The sequence below is a fragment of the Myxine glutinosa genome, chromosome 4 (assembly GCF_964187855.1).
Source record: "Myxine glutinosa chromosome 4, kmMyxGlut1.1, whole genome shotgun sequence".
NCBI classification, from domain to species: Eukaryota; Metazoa; Chordata; class Myxini; order Myxiniformes; family Myxinidae; genus Myxine; species Myxine glutinosa.
In genome coordinates this window covers 13,963,140-13,987,206 of record NC_136264.1, presented here as the reverse complement: position 1 = coordinate 13,987,206, position 24,067 = coordinate 13,963,140, and the positions used below count along the sequence as shown (strand labels likewise).

The following is a 24,067-nucleotide window of genomic DNA, read 5'->3' as shown; positions in this document are numbered from 1 at the left end:
TGGCCAAAATGGCCAATTTTTTTTTTTCCCAAAATTAGTGCTAGAACGTCTGTCCCCTCCTTCCCAAGGGAACAAAGTGCACAAGGGTCGACCCCTATGGTGGTCACTTTACTCCTCAGCTGGGTATGCGGATTCGTAATAGTGGACCAGGTTCCGAAGCCAAAATCGAATAGGAATGAATGGAAGAATATCGCAGGTAGATTGCCGCTGCCACTCAAATCGGACTCGGCAATCACAGCCTGTTGAAATCTTGGAAAAATGCGAGTGATAAGGATCATCTCGTTGGGAAGGGAAACGAGGGAGGAAGAGAATGGAAAACAAATTTCCGTTTACTTACAGAGTGACTCAAAAGCAACACGACGTTCTTTGAATTCCAAATAGGCAATATCCAATGTTAAATGTAATCTCCCATGTCTACCATTTTGCTTTGCTAGGTGAGTGGGGGATTTGTTCAATGGTCGAGGCTCATGGAGGAGTTCAATGCTAAAGGGCACCAGGTTCACAGGTTAGCAAAGCATGTGGATGGAATGGCCATCCACAAGGAGAAAAGGAGAGCAACACAAAAAGGAGTAACAATGCCCGGAGAAGAACAGATTGGGAATGTGTCGAAGAGATTGTGGATGTGCATGGACGAGTGTATGGGATGGTGATGGGCCGCACATTGGAAAGACTGGAATTAGGAAGACGAGACAATGGACACAGGTAGACAATTCCCTCACAGGGAGGAATGAGTGCAGGTGGGGCAACCGGTCTGGATTTTGGGTGGAGAGGGCAGAGGAAAGAGAGAGCAGGAGAAGCAAGGCCACATATGGAAGTGCTATAAAATGGAATAAATTTGCACAATTATCAAATATATTAAATTAGGAACTTTGAAGGGAACTAGAGCAGTACTTGGTGGGGAGCATCCCTCCGCTGAACGGTTTACGTTTTGTATCCCATGGATCTGGATTCGGACGTGAACCAAAATCGAATCGGCTTGTTCTTGTCGCCGACCAACTCATCCACCAAGTTTCGTCTGAATCCGTCCACAATCTTCTTTGGATATCCTGCTCACAGACACACAGACAGACAGACAGGGAAAACACACCCTTGGTCCGCCTTCAATGGTGGAGCAAATGAAGCAAAAAAATGACATTTTTTCCAAAATCTGTCTAATCACGTGATGTACTTCTCCATTTTATTACTTGCAAAATCGAAGATTTTTCAAGTATATTGGTCGGTTGCGTTTGTGGTTCTGTCTGTCTGTCTGTCTGTCTGTTTGTCTGTCTGTCTGTCTGTTTGTTTGTCTGTTTGTTACTTGCAAAATCGAAGATTTTTCAAGTATATTGGTTGGTTGCATTTGTGGTCTGTCTGTCTGTCTGTCTGTTTGCTTGTCTGTCTGTCTGTCTGTTTGTTTGTCTGTTTGTTACTTGCAAAATCGAAGATTTTTCAAGTATATTGGTCGGTTGCATTTGTGGTCTGTCTGTCTGTCTGTCTGTTTGCTTGTCTGTCTGTCTGTCTGTTTGTTTGTCTGTTTGTTACTTGCAAAATCGAAGATTTTTCAAGTATATTGGTCGGTTGCGTTTGTGGTTCTGTCTGTCTGTCTGTCTGGCTGTTTGTCTGTCTGTCTGTCTGTCTGTTTGTTTGTCTGTTTGTTACTTGCAAAATCGAAGATTTTTCAAGTATATTGGTCGGTTGCGTTTGTGGTCTGTCTGTCTGTCTGTCTGTTTGCTTGTCTGTCTGTCTGTCTGTTTGTTTGTCTGTTTGTTACTTGCAAAATCGAAGATTTTTCAAGTATATTGGTCGGTTGCGTTTGTGGTTCTGTCTGTTTGTCTGTTTGTTTGTTTGTCACCGGCCTACAGGTCACAATTCTAAACCGATCGTCACGAAACTTCACCAAGTTGTATAGGTCATCCCAATTGAGAAGCCTATTGTTTTGGGGTCAAAAGGTCAACGTAGGCCAAAGGACACCAACTTTGCCAAATTTCTAAAATCCTCAATTTTCATCCGATTTACTTGAAATTTGAAGAGGACTTGCATATCTCGTCACTGAATTCAACCACCAAGTATTTTTGAGGTCAACATAGGCCAAAAGGTCAACATAGGCCAAATTTCTAAAATCCTCAATTTTCATCCGATTGACTTGAAATTTTAAGAGGACTTGCATTTCTGGTCACTGAATTCAACCACCAAGTATATTTGAGGTCAACATAGGCCAAAAGGTCAACACAAGCCACATTTCTAAAATCCTCAATTTTCATCCCATTAACTTGAAATTTGAAGAGGACTTGCATATCTGGTCACTCAATTCAACCACCAAGTATATTTGAGGTCAACATAGGCCAAAAGGTCAACACAAGCCACATTTCTAAAATCCTCAATTTTCATCCCATTAACTTGAAATTTTAAGAGGACTTGCATTTCTGGTCACTCAATTCAACCACCAAGTATATTTGAGGTCAACATAGGCCAAAAGGTCAACACAAGCCACATTTCTAAAATCCTCAATTTTCATCCCATTAACTTGAAATTTGAAGAGGACTTGCATATCTGGTCACTGAATTCAACCACAAATTATATTTTAGGTGAACATAGGCCAAAAGGTCAACATAGGCCGAATTTCTAAAATCACCAATTTTCATTCGATTGACTTGGAATTCTAAGAGGATTTACATATATGGTCACTGAATTCAACCACCAACTATTTTTGAGGTCAACATAGGCCAAGTTTTTAAAATCCTCAATTTTCATCCGATTGACTTGAAAATTGAACAGCATTTGCACATTGAGTCAATAAATAGGGAAACTAACTATTTTTGAAGTCAAAAGGTCAAAGGTCAACTCAAGGTCAATCTTACAAAATCATTTTTCATCTGAAAAATCGTCACTTTTCTTCCTGTTGACCCAAACTTTGATCAAGATTGTCAATTTTAATGTTGATGAAATGGACAATTTGCTGTATCAATGGAATTTTTTTTCTTGGGGGTGGGGGGTGGATTTTGCAAGTATCGTGCTCCGCATGACATCTTCTTGCTTATTTATTTATACATGGAGCACAAGTTGACAAACCTTTGTGTTCATGATGAATGGGTTGGAGGCAGGACTTTCAGAACACGTTCCCCTTCTATGAAGCATGTAAATAGTACAAGGAAACTTGTATGCAGAACGCCATTTTGGTCAATTATGCTTTGTGCCACAGCCATAGTCCATTAATTAACATATTAATATATTGACCTCCACACGAAGCCCATTGTCCGACAGGATTGTGCAGACGTGGAGTCTGCAAAATGAGTCGACCCTCGGATGGACGTGAAAGAATAGGAGTGTTATCACAGGCATCCTAAACGAATTAAATAATTGCTGCTTTTTTTCCCTTTCTTTTTTGTATACATAATCGAGGCTCGTGAAAGAGCTAACATTTATCAAACAGACAAACAAACAAAGTGCATGAAAAGGGGAGCGGTAGACAAGATGGGGAGAGAAGGGGAAGCACACAAACATAACATTTGAGAGCGGGGAGATGTGTGGGAGGGAGAGGGCTTGGGGGGAGGAGGCGTGGGAAGGGGGGCGGGGGGGGGTGGGAGAAGTATTTAAGCACAAGGACACAACGGACTTCCAGGAAAGAAGTTGGTATTTCAAAAAAGTGGATTTGGGGTGAAATTAGCGGGGGTAGAAGAGATCAAGGTTTTGGATGGGGGAAGATAAGAGATGGTGGTGAACAGCTGTTTTAAAGATCTGGAAGGAGGAGTGGGATTGAAGGGAGTGGGGGAGTTTGTTCCAGAGGCGGGAGTAAAGAGGAATGAAGGAGTGAAGGTGAGCAGAGAGCCTAGATTTCGGCAGTTTAACCATAAGAGGGTTGCAGGCAGATCTTGTGCGACCTGTAGGAATATTTGGGGGACAGAGCACAGAGAGAGCTGGGGGAGCAAGGCCGGAGAGGAGTCGGTAGAAGACAGAAAGACCACCAACCTGCCTGCGGTGAGTAAGTGAAAGGCCCTCGGAGGTAGCTTCATCACGGGAGATCACGGCTTTAACCAGTTCCCGCCAAAACTTAGGCCTGGCCAGATGGTTTGTGAAAGACTTTTGAGCCAAAATATCTCCCTGGCCAACTCCACAACAGTGAGTCAGCCAGATCATGAATAAAAAAAAGTTTTGATAGCATTTCTTGTTTAAAAACAGCCATCCATGCTAAATCCATTTTAGAGGGATTAAGGCTAAAGATCGAATGAATTCCCACTTTTTTATGCGAATGTAGGCGAATGAATTCCCACTTTTTTATGCGAATGTAGGCGAATGAATTTCCACTTTTTTCTTTTTGTCTTTTTTAACAAAGTCAATGGTTCCTTGAAGAGCAAGAACACAGAACGGATCAGGATGCAACACAACAAAAACAACAGTGGAGAGAGAGGAGGGAAATACCAACAGCAGAGTTGAAGGACAAAACAGAGGGAGATGGACAATTAATGGGTGTGAAGGAGTGAGGGGTAGGGGAAGACACAGGGGTGACCAAGATGGATACAGAGGGAAACTCTCAGGAGGGAAAAACTGGATTCAATATGCTTGGTTGGAAAGCCAATAATCGATTTCGTTGGTTGGAAAGCTAATAAATCCATATGCTTGGTTGGAAAGCTAATGATCAATATGCGTGGTTGGTTAGCTAATAATCGATATGCTTGGTTGGAAAGCAAATGATCGATTTGCTTGGTTGGAAAGCTAATGATCAATATGCGTGGTTGGTTAGCTAATAATCGATATGCTTGGTTGGAAAGCTAATAATCGATATGCTTGGTTGGAAAGCTAATGATCAATATGCGTGGTTGGTTAGCTAATAATCGATATGCTTGGTTGGAAAGCAAATTATCGATTTGCTTGGTTGGAAAGCTAATAATCGATTTCCTTGATTGGAAAGATAATAATTGATTTCCTTGATTGGAAAGATAAGAAATCGATATGCGTGGTTGGAAAGCAAATAATCGATATGCGTGGTTGGATAGCTAATAATCAATTTCCTTGGCTGGAAAGATAATAATCGATATGCGTGGTTGGAAAGCAAATAATCGATATGCGTGGTTGGATAGCTAATAATCGATTTCCTTGGCTGGAAAGTTAATAAACGAGTTCCTTGGTTGGAAAGGTAATAATTATAATAATATAAAAATTATAACTAGGTAATAATTATAACTGGAAAGTTAATAAACGAGTTCCTTGGTTGGAAAGATAATAATCGATATGCGTGGTTGGATAGCTAATAATCGATTTCCTTGGTTGGAAAGATAATGATCTATTTCCTTGGTTGGAAAGCTAATAATCGATATGTGTGGTTGGATCGCTAATAATAATCGATATGTGTGGTTGGAAAGATAATAATAATCGATATGTGTGGTTGGATAGCGAATAATAATCGATATGTGTGGTTGGAAAGATAATAATAATAGATATGTGTGGTTGGATAGCGAATAATAATCGATATGTGTGGTTGGATAGCGAATAATAATCGATATGTGTGGTTGGATAGCGAATAATAATCGATATGTGTGGTTGGATAGCGAATAATAAATCGATATGTGTGGTTGGAAAGATAATAATAATAGATATGTGTGGTTGGATAGCGAATAATAATCGATATGTGTGGTTGGATAGATAATAATAATCGATATGTGATTGGATAGTTAATAATCGATTTCCTTGGTTGGAAAGATAATAATCGATATGTGTGCTTGGAAAGATAATAATAATCGATATGTGTAGTTGGAAAGATAATAACAATCGATATGTGTGCTTGGAAAGATAATAATAAATCGATATGCGTGGTTGGATAGCTAATAATAATTGATATGCGTGGTTGGAAAGATAATAATAATCGATATGCATGGTTGGAAAGATAATAATAATCGATATGTGTGGTTGGAAAGATAATAATAATCGATATGTGTGGTTGGATAGCGAATAATAATCGATATGTGTGGTTGGATAGATAATAATAATAATCGATATGTGATTGGATAGCTAATAATCGATTTCCTTGCTTGGAAAGATAATAATCGATATGTGTGCTTGGAAAGATAATAATAATCGATATGTGTAGTTGGAAAGATAATAATAATCGATGTGTGCTTGGAAAGATAAGAATAAATCGATATGCGTGTTTTGATAGCTAATAATAATTGATATGCGTGGTTGGAAAGATAATAATAATCGATATGTGTGCTTGGAAAGATACTAATAATCGATATGCGTGGTTGGATAGCTAATAATAATTGATATGCGTGGTTGGAAAGATAATAATAATTGATATGCGTGGTTGGAAAGATAATAATAATCTATATGCGTGGTTGGAAAGCTAATAATAATCGATATGCGTGGTTGGAAAGATAATAATAATCGATATTCGTGGTTGGAAAGATAATAATAATCGATATTCGTGGTTGGAAAGATATTAATAATCGATATGCGTGGTTGGATAGCTAATAATAATTGATATGCGTGGTTGGAAAGATAATAATAATCGATATTCGTGGTTGGAAAGATAATAATAATCGATATGCGTGGTTGGAAAGATAATAATAATCGATATGCGCGGTTGGAAAGATAATAATAATCGATATGCGTGGTTGGAAAGATAATAATAATCGATATTCGTGGTTGGAAAGATAATAATAATCGATATGCGTGGTTGGAAAGATAATAATAATCGATATGCGTGGTTGGAAAGATAATAATAATCGATATTCGTGGTTGGAAAGATAATATTAATCGATATTCATGGTTGGAAAGATAATAATCGATATTCGTGGTTGGAAAGATAATAATAATCGATATTCGTGGTTGGAAAGATAATAATAATAATTGATATGCGTGGTTGGAAAGATAATAATAATCGATATGCGTGGTTGGAAAGATAATAATAATCGATATGCGTGGTTGGAAAGACAATAATAATTGATATGCGTGGTTGGAAAGATAATAATAATCGATATGCGTGCTTGGAAAGATAATAATAATCGATATGCGTGGTTGGAAAGATAATAATAATCGATATTCGTGGTTGGAAAGATAATAATAATCGATATTCGTGGTTGGAAAGATAATAATAATCGATATGCGTGGTTGGAAAGATAATAATAATCGATATGCGTGGTTGGAAAGATAATAATAATCGATATGCGTGGTTGGAAAGATAATAATAATTGATATGCGTGGTTGGAAAGATAATAATAATCGATATGCGTGCTTGGAAAGATAATAATAATCGATATGCGTGGTTGGAAAGATAATAATAATCGATATGCGTGGTTGGAAAGATAATAATAATCTATATTCATGGTTGGAAAGATAATAATAATCGATATTCGTGGTTGGAAAGATAATAATAATCGAATGTGCAAATCCTTTTCAAATTTCAAGTCAATTGGATGAATATTGACAATTTTAGAAAATTGGCTTGTGTTGACCTTTTGGCCGATGTTGACCTTTTGGTCTATTTTGGCCTTTTGTATATGTTGACCTTTTGGCCTATGTTGACCTTTTGGTTATGTTGACCTTTTGGCCGATGTTAACCTCAAAACTAATTATGCAAATAGTTGAATTAAATGACCAAATGTGCAAATTCTCTTCAAATTTTAAGTCAATTGGATGAATATTGACAATTTTAGAAATTTGATAAACTTGTTGCCCATTGGTTTATGCTGACCTTTTGACCTTAAAATCAATAGGCTTCTTGCTTTTGACCAACTCTATCAGTTTGTGATGTTTCGTGAAGATTGGTTTAAAATTGTGACCTGTAAGCGATTGACAAACAGAAAAACAGACAGATAAATGCACATGACCAACCAATATACTTCAAAAATCTTCGATATTTTTGCAAGTAAGAAACAAACAAACAGGAAAGATGTCGTGTAGAGCACGATACTTGTGAAATCCCTGAAACAAATTTGACATTAAAAATAATTGGCGGTTGAATTCAAAGACCAAATATCCAAATCGTGTTCAAGTCAATCAGATGAAAAGAAAAAAGTTGTCATGGAGATTAATTTGACAATCTTAATCATAACTCGAGTCAATTAGATTAAAATTGAGTATTTTTCAGATGAAAAATGGTGATTTTAGAAGTTTGGCCTTGAGTTGATCTTTTGACCTCAAAAACAGTTGGTTTCCCAATTTAGTGACTCAATCTGCAAATATCGTTCAACTTTCAAGTCAATCAGTCAGTCAAACCCTGGTGTTGGGCTAGCGTCTAGGGTGCCAGCTTAGGATCCGAGGATCCTGGGTTCGAATCCCGGTCGATCGCTGAATTAACGCCAGGGGGGTTGACTCAGCCTGTCATCCTTCCGAGGTCGGCAAATTGAGTACCAGTTCACTGGTAATTCCCTGTTTGTCGTAAAAAGGCGACAAAAAGGGTTGGCGGCAGGAAGGGCATCCGGCCGTAAAACATTGCTTCAAAAAGGGGACCAAAAAACAACAACAACCACGGTCCCCGAAAAAGGCCAACCCCCGCTTGCGGGGAAAAATGGCCTCTAAAGGTGGTTTTTCAAGTCAATCGGATGAAAAATGGCAATTTTAGAAATTTGACCTCAAGATGACCTTTGACCTCAAAATCAAAAGGCTTCTCAGTTGTGACTACCTCTACAACTTGGTAAAGTTTCCTTTTCAGGTTTTTTTTTGCCAAGTAACAAACAGACAGACAAGGGTGAAAACATAACCTGTGTTCACCTGTGGTGGTGGAGGTATCAACAACAACAACTACTACGTGTTATAAAAGATCAATTTTTCATGTGCTTCACTTTATTTTACATCCTCATTGAGATTCACAGTTGCAGCCTGGTGTTGGCTTAGCGGTTAGGGTGCAGCTTGGGATCCTAGGATCCTGGGTTCGAATCCCGGTCGATCGCTAAATTAACGCCAGGGGGGTTGACTCAGCCTGTCATCCTTCCGAGGTCGGGAAATTGAGCACCAGTTCGCTGGTAATTCCCTGTGTGTCGCAAGAGGCGACCAACAGGGTTGGCGGCAGGAAGGGCATCCGGCTGTAAAACATTGCTTCAAAAAAGGGGACCACAGTGCCCGAAAAAGGCCAACCCCTGCTCTGCGGGGGAAAATGGCCTCTAAAGGTGGTTCTTATTGAGATTCACAGACAGACGCCTAATATGTTTGTGAAGTTCACCATGCTCTCTGCGCATTAAATCCATCAGCGAAGTGACGGGTCGGCACACCTGGTAGGCTATATATAAAAGCGAAGGGTAGGCACACCTCGTGCATTGGAAATAAGAAGAGAAAAAGCGTTTTTCTCAAAATCACATCATGATATCATTTGTCTATACCCAACCTTTGCCATGTATTTACTCATGAACATAGTTCAGCCTCCTGGCACATACGCTGAAAAATAATGGCACAGATCAATTTGCTGCAGAGATGAATCAGTGTTCACCCAGCTTCCCTCGCTGTGCTCAACCAATCGGAGTCCGATTTCACCCCACACACCCCACCCCACCATTTCCCGCTTCCCTCACCCTCCCCACTTATCGATCCTGTTCGCGAGATGTTGCTGCATCCTGTTGGCAGCAGAAACAACGTGTATAACCAGGTTGTCTCCGGTGACCTTTACGCTTCATGGTGCCTTTTGGATCCATGGTCATGCACTTTTCCTTTTCCTTTACCGGAGCCTGCAGATGAAAGGAAAACGTGTTGCGCAAATTAGTCGGACAGACCCAAGCTTAAATTAAATGACTTTTTAATCATATGATTGAAAAACAAAACATCCCATGTCTTCAGAAAATAGAAATCATGTTGATTTAACCCTCATTTAGTTCATCTAGTTCGGTCAAGTGGTGTCCGCCTTCTGGTGACATTAATGATCAGATTTCCCCAAACATCCCTATCCTGCACTGTTTCCCAAAGCCCTAGCAGACACCGCTTGTTGTCCCAATTTACCCCATCTGTCCAACACATACAAGGTCTGCCTCTTCCTCTTTACCCTCAACCATACTCAGCATGGGTAACTTCTCCAGACTTTCCTTTTCTGCATGTGTAATGTGTGTATTTAATGTATTTTTTTAAAAATTTTGCATTTGTATTTGTATTTTTATTTTTTTGTATACAAGATCGAGGTTCGTGTAAGAGCTAACATTAATGACAAAAAAACAGACACATAAGACATATAATAAAGGGAGCGGGAGACAAGATGGGGAGAGAGGGGGAAGCACACAAGTACAACATTTGAGAGCAGGGACATCGGGAGATCTGTGGGAGGGGGAGGGCTTGGGGGGAGGAGGCGTGAGAAAGGGTGTGGGGGGTGGGAGAGGTAAAAAAAAAAGAAAACACATGGACACTGCTAGGACTTCCAGGAAAGAAGTCGGTATTTCAGAAAAGTGGATCTGGGGTGAATTAACGGCGGTAGAAAAGATCAAGGTTTTGGATGGGGGAAGATAAGAGATGGTGGCGAACAGCTGTTTTAAAGACCTGGAGGGAGGAATGGGATTGGAGAGAGTGAGGGAGTTTGTTCTAGAGGTGGGAGAAAAGAGGCATGAAAGAGTGACGGTGAGCAGAGAGTCTTTATATTGGCAGTTTCACCAGAAGTGGGTTGCTGGCAGATCTTGTGCGATCTGTAGGAATATTTGGAAGACAGAGCACAGACAGGGCTGGGGGACTGGGCCGGAGAGGAGTCGGTAGAAGACAAAGACCACCAACCTGGCTGTGGTAAGTGAGTGAAAGGCCCTCAGAGTTAGCTTCATCACAGGAGATTCCAATGATTCTGAAAGCTTTGGTTTCAACAGCGTGAAGCAGAGCTAGGTGTGAGGCAGGAGCACCAGCCCAGAGGGGAGAGCAGTATTCCATTGAGCTGTGGATGAAAGCCTTGTATGTGGTGAGGAGATCAGGTGTGCCAATGTATGTGGTGAAGAGCTCAGGAGATTGAGTGACAGAACTTCTTGGAGAGGATTATTGAGAAAGTAGATGGGAGGGTTGTCCAGACGGTCTTTTTGCAGAGACAAAGTGAGAGTGTGAGATTTGTCAGGATTGAAAGACATGTTCCACTTGTTTGACCAGTCTGTGATTTTGTCCAGGTCTGCAGAGAGTGAGGAGGATGCAGCCTGCCGATCTGAGGGATGAGGTATGGAGCTGCAGAGAGTGGAGTCATCAGCAAAGAGATAGAGAGGATTTTCCAGAGAGTCAGTCAGAGAGATCATTGATGAAGACCAGAAAAACCACAGGGCCCAGAACACTGCCTAGGGGAACTCCAGCCTGAACAGGAAGGGGAGATGAGAGGAATCCATTCAGGGCCACACGTTGACGATAACCAGAGAGGAGGTCCGCCAGCCATGCGTGGAGATTTCCATGAATACCATAGGAGGAGAGTTTGGTGAGCAGAGCTGGGTGCCAGACCGTATCGAAGGCGCGTGATATGTCAAGGGAGACAGCTCTAATTTCCTGTTTGACATTGAGGACCACCATCCATTGTTGAGACAGCAGAAGCAGCATGTCCAGAGTAGAGTGACCTGGTCTGAAATCAAATTGATGATCAGAGATCAAGCCATTGGAGAACAGGAAGGATTTGATATCCAAAGCAATGATGGATTCCATGACTTTGCTGATAATTTGGAGCAGGCTGATTGGTCTGTAGTTGCATGGATCTGTTTTTGCACCTTTTTTGGGTAAAGCGGTAATGTTGGCTGATTTCCAAGCTGATGGCAGATGACCTTGAGCAAAAGAGAGGGTGATGAGAACAGAGAGAGGGTATGAAAGAGTGGCAGAGCAGGATTTTAGGACCCATGGGCTGATGTCATCTGGTCCAGTTGCAGAATCAGAGTCGAGGATTGACAGAAATTTCTCCACCTTGTCAGGAGAGAAGTGCACAGAGTCCAGGAGCAGCTGGGTACGACTGGGTACGGAGAGAGACGGGTTTGGGACACAATATTTTGAGGCAAACACAGAGTTGAGGCATTCAGTTTTTTCATGTGTGGAGTCAGCTGTGTAACCGTTTGAGGTAAGGGAGGAGATGGAGGGGGAACAAACACCAGAAACAGATTTGCCAAGACACCACCAGGATTTGGAAGAGGGAGACAGGTTTGAGAGTTCACTCTTTAGAGTAGAGAGATATTGTTTCTTGGCTCTCCTGAGGGTGGACACACACTTATTCCGGTCTTTGTGAAAAGAAATGAGATTGCCTTCCATTGGATTTGCCTTCCAGGAGGTGAAGGCAAGTTGTTTCAGGGCAACTGCCTCACCACAAGATTCTGTGTACCATGGACGGGAGGAAGGGTATGACAACTGAAGACAAGATGGGATTAATCTGTGCATGAGAGAGAGAGCAATTTACTTTGGAAGAATTCCCAGGATGAGTTGATGTCAGAGGTGGTAGAGATGGAAGACCAGTCCAGATGATTGATGGCTGATTGAAGACCATGCCAGTTGGCCTGAGTGTAATGCCAGACTCGTCGATGCTGAGGTTTGATCTCTGAGAATGGCCAGAGAAACGTCCACTTTAACAAGCAAATGATCAGAAGAACCCATTGGAGCAGAAGAAGAGCAGCAGACATTTGCAGGGAAGTTAGTCTTAACTTCCCTCCCTCACCTCAAATGGCTACACGGCTGACTCCACACGTGAAAAAGCTGAATGCCTCAACTCTGTCTTTGCCTCTAAATCTTGTGTCCCAAACCCATCCCTCTCTGTACCCACCGTACCCAGTCGTACCCAGCTGCTCCTGGACTCTGTGTCCTTTCCTCCTGACAAGGTGGAAAAGTTTCTGTCAACCCTCGACTGATTCTGCAACTGGACCTGACGGCATCAGCCCACGGGTCCTAAAATCCTGTTCGTCCGCTCTTTCACTCCCTCTCTCTGTTCTCTTCACCCTTTCTTTTGCTCAAGGTCAACTGCCATCTGCTTGGAAATCAGCCAACATCACCGCTTCGCACAAAAAAGGTGCAAAAACAGATCCTAGCAACTACAGACCAATCAGCCTTCTCCCAATTATCAGCAAAGTCATGGAATCCATCATTGCTTCGGATATGAAATCTTTCCTCTTCTCCAATGGCTTGATCTCTGATCATCAATTTGGTTTCAGACCAGGTCACTCTACTCTGGACATGCTGCTTCTGCTGTCTCAACAATGGATGGAGGTCCTCAATGCCAAACAGGAAATTAGAGCTGTCTCCCTTGACATATCACGTGCCTTCGATACGGTCTGGCACCCCACTCTGCTCACCAAACTCTCCTCCTTTGGTATCCATGGAAATCTCCATGCATGGCTGGCGGACTTCCTCTCTAGTCGTAGTCAACGTGTGGCCCTGAATGGGTTTCTCTCATCTCCTCTTCCTGTTGAGGCTGGAGTTCCCCAAGGCAGTGTTCTGGGCCCTGTGCTTTTTCTGGTCTCATCAATGATCTCTCTGACTCTCTTGAAAATCCTCTCTATCTCTTTGCTGATGACTCTACTCTCTGTCGCTCCATTCCTCATTCCTCAGATCGGCAGTCTGCAGCCTGCTCACTCTCTGCAGACCTGGACAAAATCACAGACTGGGCAAACAAGTGGAACATGTCTTTCAATCCCGACAAATCTCACACTCTTACGATGTCTCTCCGAAAAGACCGACTGGACAACCCTCCCATCCACTTTCTGAATAATCCTCTCCAAGAAGTTCTGTCACTCAAGCTTTTGGGTCTCACTATCTGCCCTGATCTTTCCTGGGAAAACCACATTTCAAATCTGGCCTCCAAAGCCAGTCGCCGACTGGGTAACCTCCGTTGTGCGAACTCCTTCCTTGGCACACCTGAGCTCCTCACCACATACAAGGCTTTCATCGACAGCTCAATGGAATACTGCTCTCCCCTCTGGGCTGGTGCTCCTGCCTCACACCTCGCTCGTCTTCACGCTGTTGAAATCAAAGCGTTCAGAATCATTGGAATCTCCCGCGATGAAGCTAACTCCAAGGGCCTTTCACTCACTCACCGCAGGCAGGTGGGTGGTCTTTCCGTCTTCTACCGACTCCTCTCTGGCCTTGCCCCCCCCCCCCAGCTCTCTCTGGGCTCTGTCCCCCAAAAATATTCCTGCAGGTCGCACAAGATCTGCCTGCAACCCTCTTATGGTTAAACTGCCAAAATCAAGACTCTCTGCTCACCTTCACTCCTCTTTTCTCCCGCCTCTGGAACAAACTCCCTCACTCTCTTCAATCCCACTCCACCCTCCAGGTCTTTAAAACAGCTGTTCACCACCATCTCTTATCTTCCCCCATCCAAAACCTTGATATTTTCTACCCCCGCTAATTTCACCCTAAATCCACTTTTTTGAAATACCAACTTCTGTCCTGGAAGTCCTTGGTGTCCTTGTGTTTTATACGTCTCCCACCCCCCCCCCCCCTTCCCACGCCTCCTCCCCCCAAGCCCTCCCCCTCCCACACATCTCCCCGCTCTCAAATGTTATGTTTGTGTGCTTCCCCTTCTCTCCCCATCTTGTCTTCCGCTCCCTCTTTTTATATATTTTGTTTGTCTGGTTGATTTGTTTGTGAAAGAAATGTTAGCTCTTTCACGAGCTTCGATTCAGTATTCAAAAAAAAAAAAAAACCAAGGGTAGAAGAGAAGATACTCGGTTGACTGAGATCCGGGTTGGGAAATTGACAGATTGTGTCAGTCCCAGTGAGTCACAGAAGTACTTTGCTGAGGTGCCATAGCTGGTGAGAGAGGAACCCACAGTCCCACACCCAGCCAGCAGGCATGATGACAGTTGAAATCACCACATATGAGGAAGAGAGAGTTGGGATGAGTAGATAGAAGTTGGTCCATGTTGTCAAATTTATTTATGTTGTCATGTATTTAATAATGTATTTGATACAAAATTTGTATTTAATAATGTGTATTTAATATACATATGTATGATGTGTATTTAATGTGTATGATATTGTTTTGTTTGTGGGGTAGTGATATGGCGAGAGAATCAGGTAGATTTGTGTAGGTATCATGCTCCGGATGTCGGGTAAGAACCATGACAATGTAATAAGTTCTGTTTAGCCGAATGTCGGAGTAAGGAGTATCTTCGTCCCCGTCGCAAGCGGGGGGGGGGGGGGGGGGGGGGGGGGGGGGAGGCATGTTAACTAGCTTCGGGCATAAGGATAAATTATCCCTTGTAAGTCTTACCCTATGTGATTTCCATCCTTAGTCCTTAATGGCACCGCAATAGACGCGAGTGAGGAAATGGCCATTAATTGCACTAAATAATAAATAAGAAAATCAACCGAAAGCCAGTTCTGAGCACGACCATTTGGACGCACCAGCTCCATCACCACGGAAGACAGGCAGGCCGAAGACACACCCCGAGGAGCCGTGATTGGCCAGGGCGGAGCAAGAAGCTACCCGCTGATTGGTGGAAGGACGGCCGAGGAGGAAGCAGAGCACCGATTGGCGAGGACCACCGATGACGTCAGAGGCGAGAAAGAAGTGGCGCGCTGATTGATGGAGAAGGGCTGATGACGTCACAACCCCGACGATAAAAGAAAACTCGGATTGACATTTTGTCTCTCTCTCTTACCCTGGACTCTTGCTTCTCTTGCCCTCCTCTCTTGCCTTTGCTCGTGCCTTCGCTCATGCCTTCCTCCCTCTTGCCCCATTGTTGCTCTTGTCCATCGTACTGGACCTCGTGAGCAATTGCGCGTGGACGACGGGCTCCAGGAAGCGATTGGAGACACCACCAGGAGACGTGCAGGGTTTTGCCAGGCAGAAACGATGCGTGGACGAACGCTCGGGCCTGCGCAAGTGAGGACTGTTTCGCGCCAACGCACGCACCTAGCGCGCAATGTCACCAGCGCCCCGGACGACTTTTGCAGACCTTGACGAGATCTCACCAGTGATCGGAGCTAAGTGCACACACACCCCATTATTTTCCAGTTTATTTTCTTCCTGTGTCTGTGCTATAAGTCTTCCTGTGTCTGTGCTATAAGATTAGGAATTTGATTTACCGTCGCGTTTCTTGTTATCGGCATCTGTTTTAATAAATCCTTTCGTTATTTTCTGCACATTTAAAATCCGGGTTTTTGTGTGAGTTTATTTCCTGCAGGTTGAAGACTGTCCGATGGGATCGCTCAGGTAAGCGCTTCAGCTTCTTCCCCCGTGTAAATAAAATCCGCATTTGGGCATCGCCTCCAAGTTAAAGCTTGCTATTGGCCATCCGTGACTCTCCAGGTGTTAACTGGGAGGGAATCACACGACAATATATTGTATATGATGTGTATTTCATGTTTATTTAATGTGTATGATGTATTCTACATGATGTGTATTTAATGTGTTTAATGTGTATGATATATTGTATATGATGTGTATTTAATGTGTGTGATATAATGCTTATGATGTGTATATTATACTGTATATGATGTGTATTTCATGTTTATTTACTGTGTATGATATATTGTACATCATGTGTATTTAATGTGTTTAATGTGTATGATATATTGTACATCATGTGTATTTAATGTGTTTAATGTGTATGATATATTGTACATGATGTGTATTTAATGTGTGTGATATAATGCTTATGATGTGTATATTATACTGTATATGATGTGTATTTCATGTTTATTTACTGTGTATGATATATTGTACATCATGTGTATTTAATGTGTGTACCCCGGTTGTACCGGTGTGTACCCCGGTTTAGAATAGGTAGACCGTATCCCTGCGTGTCGTAAGAGGCGACTAAAAGGGTTGGCGTCAGGAAGGGCATCCGGCCATAAAAACATTGCCTCAAAAAGAGAACCATGACAATTACGACTACATATGGGCAGGGTACAGCCCGAAGTACCCCGTGGGGGACCCCACTCCCTCTCGTCAAAACTCAAGGTGGGGAACCCAATCGAAGCAAGGGTGGAAATCATTCCATTTATGACGACGAAACGTCTGATGCCCAACGTGGAGATCGGTTTCTGAGATTTGGGACATGGAATGTAGGGACAATGACAGGGAGATCAGGAGAAGTGGTGGAAGTATTGGTCAGAAGAAGAGTGGACATATGTTCTGTGCAGGAGACGAGATGGAAGGGAAGTGGTGTGAGAATGGTGAAGGGTAGGCAGGGACAGAAATACAAGTTTGTGTGGCAAGGGTGCCCGGAGGGCGTGAATGGTGTTGGTGTCCTGTTTTCTGAGGAGTTTGTAGACAGTGTGGTGAGTGTGACTCGAGTGAGTGAAAGGTTGATGATGGTGAAAATGATGATGGGAAAGCTCTTGGTGAACGTCATCTCGGGATATGCTCCGCAGGTTGGTCGGAGCGATGAAGAGAAGGCCAAGTTCTGGTGTGCTATAGAGAAGCTGATGGAAAACGTGAAAGATGAGGATGTTGTTGTGGTAGGAGGAGACCTAAATGGACATGTGGGAAGTAGTATGGACGGTTTTGAGGGAATTCATGGGGGTTACGGATATGGTGTGAGAAATGGAGAAGGTGAAAGGATTTTGGAGTTTGCTGATGGAGCTGATTTGTTGATTTGTAATACTCAGTTCCAGAAAGAGGATAATAAGCTTGTTACATACACGTCAGGTGGGTCGACGACAACCGTTGACTACCTGCTGGTGCGTCGGCGAGATAGGGGGCACCTCCGGGACACAAAGGTGATCCTGGGGGAGGAGGCTGTTTCACAGCACCACTTGGTTGTCTGCGACATAAGGGTGAAAGGTGCGAGGAGAGCTCGGCGGGTGAAGTACCAACCGAGAAGGAAGGTGTGGAGGTTGAAAGAGGTGACAGTGAGGGAGGCATTAAAAGAGAGGCTGAGTATGGTGGAGGATGATGTGGTTGAGCTTGAAAGTGGTTGGGTGTCAATGAAAGATAGTCTGTTGGGAGCCGTTGGTGAGGTAAGTGGATGGACAAAAGGACCACCGAGGCACTCGGAAACATGGTGGTGGGATGATGAAGTTGGAAAGAAGATTGACGAGAAGAGGGAGAAGTTCAAGGAGTGGCAGAAGGTGAAGGGTATGGGGGCAGAAAAGGCAGAGCATGAAAGTTATAAGGCAGCCAAGAAGGCTACAAAGAAAGAGGTAGCAAAGGCACAGGAGGCATGTAGGAAAATGTTCGGAGAGCGCTTGGATTCGGAAGAGGGTCAGAGAGCGGTATTCAGGATTGCAAAGCAGATAGCGAAAGAGAGGTGTGATGTGATGGGGGTGAGTTGCTTGAAGGATGAAGTGGGACAAATCGTTGTGGACCCAGATGGAATTAAAGGAAGATGGAAGAGATATATGGAAATACTGTTGAATGCAGAGAATGAATGGGATGGCAACATAGAGAGTAACCCAGTTTTAGGACCGGCAGAGAAGACAACCGAGGAGGAAGTTGAGGAAGTGATAAAAGCAATGAAGAGTAGAAAAGCGGGAGGGCCAACGGGAGTTGTGGGAGATATGTTGAAGGCAGCGGGAAATTGGGGTGTGAAGAGAATGACAGAGATCTGCAATCTGGTGGTGAAAGAAGGCCGCATTCCAGTGGATTGGGAACTGAGTGCCCTCGTCCCTCTATACAAGGGGAAAGGTGACCCTCTGGACTGTGGCTCGTATCGAGCGATAAAGTTATTGGAGCATGGAATGAAGGTATTGGAAAGGGTGTTGGAGAGGAGGATAAGGAAGAAAGTGAAGATTGACGAAATGCAGTTTGGATTTATGCCAGGAAGAGGAACGACAGACGCGCTTTTTATTGCGAGGCAGTTGCAGGAGAAGTACATGGAGAAGAGGAAGAAGTTGTTTCTTGGGTTTGTTGATCTGGAGAAAGCATTTGATAGGGTTCCACGTGAAGTAGTGACTTGGGCATTGAGGAAGTTTAACATCCACAACCTATTGAGATCTCCTGCTATGTATCGTTTTTGGCCCGATCTCCCAATGGTGAAGAATCACTTTAAGAATTCTAGTAGCCGGATGTTGATCAGCGTAGTGATGGCAATGTACAAAAGAGCGCGCACAGCTGTAAGGATGAAGGACGGGAACAGTGGTGAGTTTGAGGTGAAGGTGGGAGTGCATCAGGGGTCGGTACTAAGTCCACTACTATTTGTAGCTGTCATGGAGGTGCTGGCTCAGAACGTAAAGGAGGGTTTACCGTGGGAGTTGTTGTATACAGATGATCTGGTGTTGATTGCAGAAAGTATGGATGGACTGAAGGAGAAGATGAACAAGTGGAAGGAATGTATGGAGACAAAAGGTCTGAAGGTGAATATCGGAAAAACGAAGGTGATGGCAATTGGTAAAGCATGTGGTGAGGTGGAAAGAACTGGGAAGTGGCCGTGTGCTGTGTGCAGGAAGGGTGTCGGAGTGAATTCCATTCAATGTACAATGTGCGCTGAGTGGGTTCATCAAAAATGTAGTGGTTTGAGAGGGTCATTAACCAGTGTGGCAGCTACATTCAAGTGTAAGGTGTGCACAGAGGGAGCTGCAGATGGAGGAAATGTTGAGTTGGATCTTGGAGATGGCGTGAAGCTGGAAGGTGTGAAAACATTTTGTTGCCTTGGAGACATGCTGAATGGAGAAGGTGGATCAGACTCGGCAACGGTTGCTCGAGTGAGATGTGCATGGAAGAAGTTTCGGGAACTGCGTGGCGTGCTGACGAGGAGGGGAGTGTCATTGAAGCTGAAGGGAAAGGTGTATGCTGCATGTGTGAGAAGTGTTATGATTTATGGGAGTGAGACATGGGTAATGAACGTAGAGCAGCAACGAAGGCTGGAAAGGGTGGAAATGCGAATGGTTCGGTGGATGTGTGGAGTATCGTTGAGAGAGAGGAAGACAAATGATGAATTGCGAAAGATGATGGGAATAGAGGCTGTTATGGATGCTGTGAAGAGAAACAGGTTGAGATGGTTTGGTCATGTGTTGAGGAAGGATGAAAGTGACTGGTTGAAAAGAGTGATGGGAATTAATGTAGAAGGAAGTAGAGGACGGGGAAGACCGAGAAAGACTTGGCTAAAGATGGTCGAAGAAGAAATGCGGGCAAGGGGGTTAACATAGGGAGATGCAGAAAATAGGGCAAAATGGAGAACATTGTCATGGGGACCGCAAGGCTAACCCCCACTCTTGCAGGGAAAATGGCCTTAAAATGCCTGTTGTTGTTGTTGTTGTATGTGTATTTAATGTGTTTTATGTGTATGATATATTGTAAATGATGTGTATTTAATGTGTTTAATGTGTATGATATATTGTATATGATGTGTATTTAATGTGTGTGATATAATGCTTATGATGTGTATATTATACTGTATATGATGTGTATTTCATGTTTATTTACTGTGTATGATATATTGTACATCATGTGTATTTAATGTGTTTGATATATTGTAAATCATGTGTATTTAATGTGTTTAATGTGTATGATATATTGTATATGATGTGTATTTAATGTGTGTGATATCATGCTTATGATGTGTATATTATACTGTATATGATGTGTTTTGTGCGCACATTATGTGAATGTAACCTTACATAACCTTCACGTGTTTAAAATACTCTGATTTGCATTAATCAAAGCAATCATGCATTTATAGACCTGCATGAGGGCAGTTCCAGCACTGCCAAAACAGTTCATTGACAATGGTTATAGTGGGTGGTAGCGCAGGAATTTGTAACTTGTTCAGGGTGCCTGCGATAGCTCGCCCACTCTTCACGAAAAACATCGTGGGATCCTTAACGTCCACAAACTAACACCGGCAGGTGGGACACCTGGCTTAACATCCATCCAAAGGACGGCACACACATTGATGAATCACCCTGCCTGTGAGACACCAGGAAGGCAGTTTATACTTGGGTCGGAATTTGACCTCTGGCTAGACAGCTTAGAGGCGAATATGCGTACATCTAGGGCTCTAGGCCATCCTTCCAGCCCATGCTTATTGATACCAAGAGGAATTATAAATGGCTATTTTATGCTTCGCCCTCGTCTCCAGCAGTCACTGACAAATGCAGGTATGCATGCAAACGGTGAGACACGACCTGTGTAGCATGAAAATGATCATCGAGGCGAGTGTTCCCAAAACCAAATTCATGCTCATTCTCATCCATATTCTTTGTTTTCATACAAAAAAACGATTTAATACCTTTTTCATATTTCAAACTTTATTTATATTTATATTATTATTTTAGATTTTAATATTATTATACATTATTATATTATAATATTATTTTATTTTATTTAACAATACTGTATTATAATATATATTATATTATTTCTATTATTATTTATTTTTATTTATAAAAACATTTCATATTTCAATTTTTTTTTTCTATTATTATTCTAGATTACAACATTATGTTATTAAATTGTTTTATTATATTTGACAATACTGTATTATAATATATATTACATATATTATTTCTATTATTATTTATTTTATTTATAAAAACATTTCATATTTCAATTTTTTTAAATATTTCTATTATTATTCTAGATTACAACATTATGTTATTATATTATTTTATTATATTTGACAATACTGTATTATAATATATTTTATATTATTTCTATTATTATTTATTTTTATTTATTTATTTATAAACACATTTCATATTTCAAAATTTATTTATATTTATATTATTGCATTATTATTATATTATGTTTTATTATATATTATAATAGTGCAATATAATATATATTGTATTATTTCTATTATTATTTTTATTTATTTATTTATTTATAAAAACATTTCATATTCAAAATGAATTTCATGCAAAATTTAAATTTCCATTTTTTTTTCATTGTTGTTGATTCTGTCACCCTAACTATGAAAGTCCTTCCTGGAATTTCGCACCTCATTTATTTGCACTACCCCATTCTCCATACAGTTTCATTTCCAAAAAGCTTGCAAACCTGTCAGGTGTTTGTTTCCATGTGGGTCCCAAGACGTCTGTGCCCTAGACAAGCGCGAGCCACTTGCACTGATTGTGTTTCACTGATAGTGAATATAAAGTGTGCCTGAGGATAACTTAATAATGCATAAAGATAACTTCATACTTCGGTAATCATCGCTCCCAACACACCCAAACACGTTTGTGATGAGGTCCAAGAAGGGCAACAACACTCACAGCCTGCAAAACAACCTCCATGTACATACACCATCTCCCACCTGTGCTCCCACAATTTCAGGTTTCCCAAGTTGATACTGAGATCTTTATATGATGGACCAAAGTGTCTTATTCTGACATAGCTACCATATTCGGTTATAGAACATCGGCAGGTTCTGCTGGGTGGTTTGCCATTGCTTTTCCAGCAGTAATTAGGGAAGGCATTTGTAATTTGTTCAGGGTGCCGGCTATAGCTCGTCTACTCTTCATGAAGGACACCGAGGGATCTTTAATGCCCACCAACTAATTCCGGTATACAGGATGCCCAGTTAACGTCCATCCGAGGGATGTCACACACACTGATGAATCACCCTACCTGTGAAACACCTCGATGAATCACCCTACCTGTGAAACACCTCGATGAGAGTTTATACCTGGCCTGAGGTTTAAACCCAGGTTAGAGAGTTTATATGCAAGTCCTCCTCTGTTAGACAGGTGAGAGGCGAGTCCCCCTCTGTTAGACAGGTGAGAGGTGCGACCTCCTCTGTTAGACAGGTGAAAGGTGAGTCCACCTCTGTTAGACAGGTGAAAGGTGAGTCCTCTGTTAGACAGGGGAGAGGCGAGTCCTCCTCTGTTAGACAGTTTAGAAGCGAGTCCTCCTCTGTTAGACAGTTTAGAAGCGAGTCCTCCTCTGTTAGACAGGTGAGAGGTGAGTCCTCCTCTGTTAAACAGGTGAGAGGCCAGTCCTCCTCTGTTAGACAGGTGAGAGGCGAGTCCTCCTCTGTTAATGAGGGGAGAGGCGAGTCCTCCTCTGTTAGTCAGGGGAGAGGCGAGTCCTCCTCTGTTAGTCAGGGGAGAGGCGAGTCCTCCTCTGTTAGTCAGGGGAGAGGCGAGTGCTCCTCGCTTCACACGTCCTCCTCTGTTAGACAGGTGAGAGGCGAGTCCTCCTCTGTTAATGAGGAGAGAGGCGAGTCCTCCTCTGTTAGTCAGGGGAGAGGCGAGTGCTCCTCGCTCCACACGTCCTCCTCTGTTAGACATGTGAGAGGCGAGTCCTTCTCTGTTAGACATGTGAGAGGCGAGTCCTCCTCTGTTAGACAGGTGAGAGGCGAGTGCTCCTCGCTCCACACGTCCTCCTCTGCTCAACACCCTTCCATCAGGCCTGACATATCTTGATATCTTAGTCCTGTGATTTATTTTCTTCCTTCGTGTTTTTCTTAGGTCCTCCCCTTTCCACCTCCCCTCTGGGCTGGTGCTCCTGCCTCACACCTAGCTCGGCTTCACGCTGTTGAAACCAAAGCTTTCAGAATGATTGGAATCTCCCGCGATGAAGCTAACTCCGAGGGCCTTTCACTCACTCACCGCAGGCAGGTTGGTGGTCTTTCTGTCTTCTACAGACTCCTATCCGGCCTAGCTCCCCCAGCTCTATCTGTGCTCTGTCCCCGAAATATTCCTTCAAGTCACACAAGATCTGCCAGCAACCTTCTTCTGGTGAAACTGCCAAAATCAAGGCTCGCTGCTCACCTTCACTCCTTCATTCCTCTTTTCTCCCACCTCTGGAACAAACTCCCTCACTCTCTTCAATCCCACTCCTCCCTCCAGGTATTTAAAACAGCTGTTCACCACCATCTCTTATCTTCCCCAAACCAAAACCTTGATCTTTTCTACCCCCGTTAATTCACACCAGATCCACTTTTTTTGAAATACCGACTTCTTTCCTGGAAGTCCTCGCAGTGTCCATTTGTTTTCTACCTCTCCCACCTTCCCCTGCCCCCTCCCCTCAAGCCCTCTCCCTCCCACAGATCTCCCAATGTCCCTGTTCTCTACCGTTATTGTGCATTTGTGCTTCCCTCTCTCTCCCCATCTTGTCTCCAGCTCCCTTTATTATATGTTTTATGTGTCCGTTTATGTTTTTTGTGATTAAGGTTAGCTCTTACATGAGCCTCGATCTTGTATACAAAAAAAAAAGTTGCTTGGGGAGCGTTGATGGACAGCAATGTTCAAGTCATGCCACAGATTTTTGATTGGATTTAGGTTGGGGCACTGACTGGGTCCACACAAAGACATTTATATTTTTGTCCCTTAGCCACTCCAGTGTAGCCTTGGTTGT

The 24,067-nt window shown here is 42.7% G+C and overlaps 1 long non-coding RNA gene across 1 annotated transcript in view; it reads right to left on the bottom strand.

The window, feature by feature from the left end:
- Positions 1-304: 304 nt before the first annotated feature.
- Positions 305-24,067, bottom strand: part of LOC137424449 (uncharacterized) — a 40,618-nt gene continuing 16,855 nt past the window's right edge. The window contains exons 2-3 of the long non-coding RNA XR_010983929.2: positions 9,480-9,632; positions 305-1,046 (exon numbers count right to left, since the gene is read on the bottom strand). This is a non-coding gene — a long non-coding RNA (uncharacterized LOC137424449). The remainder of the gene's footprint in view (positions 1,047-9,479; positions 9,633-24,067) is intronic.